Raw genomic sequence first — 9178 nt, 5'->3', positions numbered from 1 at the left:
CCTCTATTATTGCAGGAGGGATTTATTGAGCATCTACTATGTGCCTAACCTTACAGTAAAAGGACTAGAAATGGCTCTGTGAGGCCTGCGGTCTGGCCTATCTCCCTACTGTGCACCCTTGAGCAAGCTGCACACCCTCTCTGGACCCGGCCTGAGGGAAAGGTCACCATGAGATGACCTGTGTTACTAGGTGGTTAAGATTCCAGGCGTGGGAGTCTCACAGATGGAGGGTCAACCCACCTGTTGCTCGTGGGAAGGGGAGGAGCCAGTTCCAGTACGTACCATACGTACAGAGCTGTGTTGAGTAGAGAGGGCGGCTTCTCCCACTCTCCCTTGTGAGGCCTGGTGGAGTGGGGCTCTTTTTCCTCCCATTACAGAAGTTAATAATAGTCATCTGGTAGTATTTGGAAAGGAGCCCCAATGGCGCAATGGTTAAGCACTTGGCTGTGAACCGAAAAGTTGGCAGTTCAGACGCACCCAGCAGCTCTGGGGGAGAAAGACCTGTCGATCTGCTTCTGTAGAGATTCGTTGTCATCGTTATGTGCCATCGAGTCAGACCCGACCCATAGCGACCCCTCCTTGGGTTTCTGAGGCAGTATCACTATGGAAGTAGATTGCCCAACCTTCCTTCCGAGGAGTGGCTGGTGGGTTTGAACCGCCAGCCTTCTGGTTAGCAGTCAAGTGCCTGAGACACTATGCTACAGCCAGGAAAACCCCACGCGGCCATTGTGCTCTGTTGCACAGGGCTGCTATGAGCTAGAATTGACCCAGAGGCTCCAGCAACAACAGTATTTAGCAAGGCCCAGTTTGATGGAGAAAATTCATTGTGCTTCTCATCTAGTTCCCCACAGCTAAGTACTTGGTGGGACATTGGAGCACACGCTGTCCCCGGATGGTGGGCATTTGGGGAGCACCTGTTTCCCCTTGCATCTGTGACCATCTTTGCTGAGCCGGGCCCACGGGACAGTGCACAGGCACTGGTAAGCCCAGGCCTGGCCTTGCAGAAGGGCCCACTCCATGCCAGGCTGTCGCGGGGCCCGAGCTGTCGGTGCGTTCCGGTCTAGGCCCCTGGGAGCCACCTGCCTGCCGGCCCAGCAGCCCATTGTCTGGTGCATGGGGCGTGGAGCCGCTGTTGTTCTGCACACATCTGATCCCGTCTTTTCCACATCACATCATTTGTAACCGTCACCAGGCAATCGGGCCGTCCCTGATTCAATCTTGGCTTTGTGCTGTCACAGCCATTTCTCTGCGCCGGGCTGATTTTGAAAGAAGGCCCATCTTCCCATATTCTGGGGCTGCTTTTCACAAGCTCAGAGGGGCAGGGAGAGGAGGAGAGGGAGGGTGTGTGGCTACATACCCCACACACATAACCGCTCGTGTGCATATGTGCACGGGCACGCACACATGCCGTCTCTGCCTCTCATTGCTGAGCGCAGCTGGGAATGAGATGGGTGGACCAGAGCCCTGGGCCTGCTCCCACTACCACCTCATCCTGTCATACACTGAGCACTCACTATGTGCTCTACTGTGCCTACAGTAGCGCCTGCAGGCTAAAGGGCAGCTAGGCCTCAAGCCAGTCATCAGTAAGATAATTCCAGAGAGTGGTAAGGACAGCAAAGGAGCTAGAATGGAGATGGCATAGTGGCTGGGGCAGAGGGTTGCCGACTTAAACGGGGTGGTCAAGGAGGGCTTCTTGGAAGAGGTGATATTTAAACTTAGGCATGAATGAGATGGAGCTGGCACAGAGAGTGCCTACTCATGCCATGAGTCGAGGGCATGTTGTGCACTGTTGTCCACAGGTGTTTGCAGTGGGACAGGTCTGAATCAAGAAGTCCTGTGAATACCAGTGGCCGTGGAGTTGATTCCAATTCATGAGGACCCCACGTGGGTCAGAGTAGAGCCAGGCTCCGTAGGATTTCCACTGGCTGATTGTTCAGAAGTAGAGTGCCAGGCTTTCCTCCCAAGGAGCCTCTTGGTAGGGCTCGGACTTTAAGCTTCTCGGTTAACAGCCCAGTGCGTTAGCCATTGCAACATCCAGGGACTCCTGAGTATAAAACTGTGAATGAGAGAAAAACGTAAAATAACCCCATTAGAGTTTTTGAATATCAACTGGATGTTGGAATGATGATTGTTTGGATATACTGGATTAAATAAAATACAGTATTAAACTTAATTTCCCATTAGAAAGTTAAAGTTGCCGATGGGGCTCTGTTCCGTTTGTCTCGGACATGCTGGCATAGAGTACTTGGGTCGAGGGCAGGCAGGAGGTGCAAAGACCCTGCATAGGACCAAGGCTGGCCTGTTAGAGAACCAGGAAGAAGGCGAGTATGGATGAGTGAGCGGAGAGGGACAGTGGGACGCGTGGGGAGGTCCTGACGGGCCGCAGGGATCTTGCTGAGAGTGCAGGGGAAGCCAGTGGGGGAGTTTTGAGTGGGGAGGGGGTTGGCTTACACAAGGAAAAGCTCTGCCTGGCCCCTGCAGGGTGCGAATGGTGTAGAGGGGTGCATGTGGAGGCCGAGAGGTGATGGCCAAAGCAGAGATCTGGTTTTAGAAGAGGCCCTGACAGCACCTGCTGGTGGCAGCCCAGCTTGGGCTCTCCAGAAAGTTCCCTGCTTCCAGCCGCTCTTGGACATCACAGCCTCTGGGGTTTCTGGTCCTCCTGCTTCTCGCCCCACCCAACTCCATCATCCCTCCGGGAGTTCCCTGATGCTCCCTGCCAAGCCAGTGAATTTATAGGGAGCACCACCCTCCTCTTCTCCAGGTGGTCAGAGGTTGAAATCCCTTTTGAAAAGTTATTTTCCGCCACACCCCCAACAAGGAGGATTCACAGAAAGTGAGAAATACTGAGAAGCACAAAGAAGAAGAAGGAAAATCCCCCAGAGATTAACAGCCCGCAGCTAGCTAGGCAGTGGCAGAGCTGGGCTTGGAAGCCAGGCAGGCTGACTGCTGAGCCCTGCTCTGAGTCATGGTGCCTCGTGGCCAGATCAAGAGGGAGCACCTCAGCTAGGAAAGGGTCAGACAGCTGTGCCCTCCACCCTGGCTCACAGCAAAGATCAAACATCAAAGACTTGGCCCACACAGGAGGGCTAGTTGGCTCGTGGGGTTTTAAAAGAGAACACTTAAATTATTTTGAGAATTGGGAGAGTTCATGTAAAAATCAAGAATTCCTGGTTTTCTTGAAAATTCAGGGATGTGGAATTGCTGGGCTGAGTGTTGGGAGATGGAAACAATGAGCCAAGCGTTGTTAGGTACCATCAAGTCTGTTCTGACTCGGAGTGACCCCACGTACGCTGGAACGAAACACTGTCCAGGTCTGTGCCATCCCCACAGTCACTGCCGTGTCGGAGCCCATTGTCGCAGCCACTGTGTCAGTCCATCTGGGTCTTCCTCTTTTTCACTGACCCTCTACTTTTCCAAGCGTGCGTATTCCTCTCCAGGTGTAGCCCCTCCTGGTAGCCTGTCCGAAGTACATGAGACGAAGCCTTGCCATTCTCACTTCTAAGGAGCATCCTGGCTCTACTTCCAGGACAGATTTGTTCATTCTTCCGGCAGTCCATGGCATATGCAGTATTCTTTGCCAACACCATAATTCAAAGGCATCCATTTTTCTCCAGTCTTCCTTACTCATTGTTTAGCTTTCACATGCATATGAGGCAATTGAAAATACCATAGCTTGGCCCAGGCTCACCTTAGCCCTCAAAGCGACGTCTTTGCTTTGGGACACTTCAAAGAGATCTTTTGTAGATTTGCCCAATGCAATACGCTGTTTGATTTCTTTTCTTTCTTTCTTATTTTAATTGTGATTTGGGTGAAAGTTTACAAAGCAAATTCACTTTCCATACAGCAGTTCACACACACATTGTCTCATGACATTGACTACAATTTACCCCAATGCAACAGCTCCCCTCCCACTTTCTCCCAATAGTTACCTCTTCTCTGTATCCATCCTTCCATGCACTCCTGCCCCCTGAGCTGTCTCCCTGTGCATAAACAGCCCTTCTTTCTCCCATGATTGTTCTCTTCAAGTAGTATATCTACCTTAGGTACATGTTCATCTCTTATGCCTGTCTTTTGTTGGCTGGAAGCCACAGGTGTGGGTTCAGTTCCAGACCTGAAGGACAGCTAGGGGCCATAGTCTCAGTGGTTCCACCAGGCTCTATCAGACCAGCAAACCTGGTGTCCCCCCCCCCCTTTTTTTTTTTTTTGCTGTTTGATTTCTTGACAGCTGCTTCCATAGGCATTGACTGTGGATCCAAGTAAATAAAATGAAATCCCTGACAACTTTAATCTTTTGCCCATTTTTTGTGATGTTGCTTATTGGTTCATTAGTGAGTATTTTTATTTTCTTTATGTTGAGGTGTAATCCATACTGAAGGCTATAGTCTTTGATCTTCATCAGTAAGTGCTTCAAGTCCTCTTTGCTTTCAGCAAGCAGGATTGTGCCATCTGTATATGGCTTCCTCCAATCCTGATGCCATGTTCTGTCCGAGTATGTTGTTGTTGTTGTAGTTGTTATGTGCCGTCAAATCGGACCCGACTCATAGCGACCCCTCCTTGGGTTTCTGAGGCAGTATCACTAAGGAAGTAGATTGCCCCATCTTCCTTCCAAGGTGTGGCTGGTGGGTTTGAACTGCCAGTCTTCTGGTTAGCAGGCACGTGCCTTAGCCAGGGGTGTGGAACTGCTGGGTGGATTGTTGGAATGTGGAATCGTTGGGCTGAGTGTTGGGATGTGGAATTGCTGGGCCAAGTGTTTGGATATAAGATTGCTGAGTTGAGGCCTTCCTGCTGAGCAACTCCAGCCCCTATAGCATCTGATGGCATTAGGGAATGAAAGGTGACTGTGGAGACTGGACTTTACTATTAGTTCCAGAGCCGAGGCTGGAACTAATGAACAAAACCAAAACCATTGCCATTCAAATTGATCCTGACTCCTAGTGACCCTGTGGGATAGACTAGAATTGCCCCATGGCATTTCCAAGGCTGTGAATCTTTAAGGAAGCAGACTGCCTCATCTTTCTTCCGTGGAGCAGCTGGTAGGTTTGAACCACCAACCTTTTGTTTTCAGCCAAATGCCTTAACTACTGTTGTTGTTATGTGACATCGAGTCAGATCCGACTCATAGTGACCCCTCCTTGGTTTTCTGAGGTGGCATCACTATGGAAGTAGATTGCCCAACCTTCCTTCCGAGGAGTGGCTGGTGGGTCTGAACTGCCAGCCTTCTGGTTAGCAGTCAGGTGCCTTAGGCACTACTCCACCAGAGCTCCCACCAGGGAGCTCAGTGGTTAAGAGTCCCCTTAACCACTACACCACTTAAAAAAAAAAAAAAAAATTCACTGGAGTCGATCCCGACTCCTAGCAACCCTTCCTTGGGTTTCTGAGGCAGTATCTCTAAGAAAGTAGATTGCCCACTCACTAGGAGCTTTGAAATGATGGGTGTAATCAGGCCGCCCTGAACTTGCCACCATAGGATCTGGCTGCTTGAGGACATGAAAGCTGGAGAGGGTGAGGCTAGAGAGTCTGTGACTGGAGGCTTTGTACCCCAGCTGGGGCCTCCCAAAAGCTCATCTGCATGAGAACGAGCCCCTCATGCCAAAGGTACCACCCACCAGAAGGCCAAGAGGGCCCACCCAGTCTGTTGCCAGTGGCCACCACTGCCCCTTCCCTCCATCACTGGAGGGAGTAGGCTTATGAGCCCCCATCTGCACCACCCAGCTCCAGCACCTTCTCTGCACCTCTGTCAGCCCAGAACCAACCCTTGTCCTCAGGAAGTGGATCTCCCTGCCTTAAGGATGGGGTCCTTGGAGTAGGCCCTTGTCTTCCCCAATCCCTCTTTGTCCTGGTGACCTCTGCCTGGGCTTGCAGGTGGGCTGATCTCGGTTACTCACCAGGGTGTGTCCTCCAGCAACATGGAGCTGTGTAGGCTCCCCCTGATTTCTTCCTGGTCCCCACACCCTTGCCTGAGCATCCCATCATTGTGACCCCCTTCCTCTGCTTTCTTCACTTGGCTATTTCGTCTCCACCTATTGATAATAGTTATAAGCAATAATAATAATGCCTCCCACTCAGGGAGCTGCTGTGTGACCCTGGCACTTTTTTTGTGCTCATTTGTGGCAGGCATTAACGCCTTTTTCAGATGAGGAAACTGAGGCTCAGAGATGGAAGGATCAGTCCAAGACCCAGACCCAGGGAATAAAACTGGGACTCTGCCTGCAAAGCCTGGGACGTGATGCCATCACTCTCTCACAAGGTAGTGGGTGTTACCCTTTCTCTTGACACTTCCAGGCTAGGTAGGAGTGGTACCACTTGTCCTTCTGCCTTGTAAGTGCCACTCTGACACCTCCCTCTACCCCAGGAAAGGGCAGTGTCTAATGGTTGTCGTTTACCCAGCATCCAGTACAGGAACTGGGACACAAAACCAAAACCAAACCATTGCCGTGGAGTCGATTTCAACTCATAGCAACTGTATAGGACAGATAAACTGCCTCATTGGGTTTCCAAGGCTGCAAATCTTTACGGAAGCAGACTTCATCTTCCTTCCACAGAGCTGGTGGGTTCGAACTGCTGATCTCTTTTGGTTAGGAGCCCCATGCTTTAACCAAAGCACCACCAGAGATCCTAACTGGCACACAGTAGGGGCTTGATTCATGCTTGTCATGCTGTTCCAGGGGTTGGAGTGGTGCCTGGTGTAAGTAACTGTCAAGGTCAGTGCCTATGCTATCCTCCCAGGCTCTGCCCCGCCCCCCTTTCAGGGGGCCCTTGTACCAGGAGCTGGCCGTGGTGCTGAAGGGCCCTGGGACAGCTGCCCAGCCCCAACCACACCCCTGTACTCCAGCCAGACCCTTCCTGGGCCCGTAAGTTGTCTACTGCTGCTACAACAGAAATACCACAAGTGGATGGCTTCCAGCAAACAAATTTATTTTCTCAGTTTAGGAGGCTAGAAGTCTGAGTTCAGGGTGCCAGATCTAGGCAAAGGCTTTTTCTTTCTGTTGGCCTGGGAGGAAGGTCCTTGTCTCTTCTGAGCAATTGCTGCTGAGCAATCTTCATGTGGCTGGCATGTGTCTTCCCCTATCTTTGCTTCTTTTGCTGGCTTGTTTAATTTCTTTTATGTCTCAAAAGAGATTGACTCAAGATACACCCTGTACTAATCCTGCCTCATTAACATAACAAAGACATCCACTTCCCAAATGGGATTATAACCACAAGCGTAGAGGTGAGAATTTACAACATATGTTTCTTGGGGATGTAATTCAGTCTATACAGCCTCCCTATGCCCTGACACCCCAGTCCATCCTCTTGCCCACCCTTCCTTCAGGAGATGTTTACCTGAGGCCCGGCTGTGCACGGAGCTGGGAACAGCACCAGGAACCCAGGAAGATGTTGGAGAGCTGCAGGGGGATTCATTCGTTCAGTTGTTTGTCAAATGTATATCGTGCACCTGCATGTCTCAGAAGCCCTTGAAGAGCCTGGGTTTCAACTGAAGGTTGAATAGAGTCTCAGATTGTAGAGAGCCAGGAGGGCTTGCGGCTGCGGGGTGCTATGCACAGAGACCCGGCAGCGTGGAGGTCAAGGTTTGTGCTGGGGGATGTCCACCCTAGGACTCTGGCTGCCATCCAGAACGGGCAACTGTTGGTTTGCCCTTCCGTCTCTCCTGTCTCTGGCTCCCAGACCAAGCCAGGCCGGGCGCTCAGGCAGCAAAGACAGAAAGAGGGATGTGGGGGTCAGGCCAGGGCTGGCATCCCTGCCCTGGGAATGGAGTGAGCCAGGTCTGCTGAGATAAGATGTGCATTTTAGAGAGGCCTCCCTCAGCTGGGGGTGGGGAGATGCAGCAGTAATCCAGGCAGGGGCTGAGGGCTACTGTTGAAGGGGGCAGTGCCCCCCCGCCCCACTGCCCTTAGCGGAAAATCCCCTTCTGGTGCCGAGGCAGAATGGCAGTGGGGTCTAATCACTTTTCACAGGTCCCTTATCCACAGTCCAGCAGAGCTGGTGTGACTTGAAGATTCCGGGGCTTGAGAGATCAGGAGCAGGTTGAAGCAAATTACCCTTGCCTCCTCCATGCTAATGTAATCTCTAACCAGATCTGCCTAGCCGCAGCTCAAATTGCTTTTTAGATTAACATTTAATTATTAACAGGGTCTTCTGGAAGGCCTCGGGCTCCAAGCAGGCATGGGGGAGGGAGCGCAGGAGGGAGTGAGGGTGGGCTTCAGCTCTGGCTGCCTTGCAGTGAGACAGGGTGGGGGGAGGAGAGAGAAGTGGGGTAGGAGAGTGATGGGGTCAGGAAAAGAGAGCAGAGGATGAGAGGCAGTGAGATGAGCAGAAAGACAGGTGGAGATAAGGAGAGAGAGAGAGAGGAGAGGCAGGGACAGGCGGTGGCACCTCCCGAAGTGAAAGCCCTAAAAGCGGTGGGAGGGGGCTGTGCACCTAGATCCCTTAGATCCCTAAGGCTCTGCTGGGCAAGGGTCCCACGCCCTTGTGGCCTAGCTGAGGGCAGGCTGGTTTCCTGCCTCTCCTTGATGAGAGAGGACTGATTTCCCTGAAGCTTTGTGCTGGACCAGTTTGAGGCCCCTCTGCCAACCCACCCCTTTGACCTTCAGCCTCAGCCTCTTCTGTTGAGGGCTGGTGGTCCCAGGAAACGCTGCCTGGCCTGTCAGGGTGTGTAATGCCCTGACCTTCTTGGGGGGCTGGGAGGTAGTGCTTGTCCCCTTTGTTGAGAGGTGAGTCGGGCCAGGTGCAGACTGGTTGGTTCTGCATAATAACGATGTTTCATTAGTAAGAGCTGCAGTGGCCCTTCATTGAGGCCCTGCTACATTTCATAGAGGCTCAGCGAAAAAGAGGATGGTGTTCAGTGAGATGGATTGACAATGGGCTCAAACGCAGCAACAACTGGGAGATCAGGCAGTGTTTCACTCTGTTGTATGTAGGGTTGCTGGATCAGAACTGACTCAACAGTACCTAACAGCATGCCCAGAGTCCCTGTGTGGCACAAAAGGTTCACACAAAAAGGTTATAGGTTCGAGTCCACCCAGGGGAGCCTTGGAAGAAAAGCCTGGATATTCTCCTGAAAAACAGCCATCAAAAACCCTGTGGAGTGCTTCTTGCCATTTTCTGTGTTCCTCGGAAGCCACAGCCACGAAGGTCGAGCTGTGCAGTTTCAGCGGGGACAAGATCTACCCCAGACATG

This window comes from Orycteropus afer, unplaced genomic scaffold, assembly GCF_000298275.1.
Source record: "Orycteropus afer afer isolate SDZICR_OR568_19922 unplaced genomic scaffold, OryAfe1.0 scaffold00487, whole genome shotgun sequence".
NCBI classification, from domain to species: Eukaryota; Metazoa; Chordata; class Mammalia; order Tubulidentata; family Orycteropodidae; genus Orycteropus; species Orycteropus afer.
Note: the sequence above shows the minus strand (reverse complement) of the source record.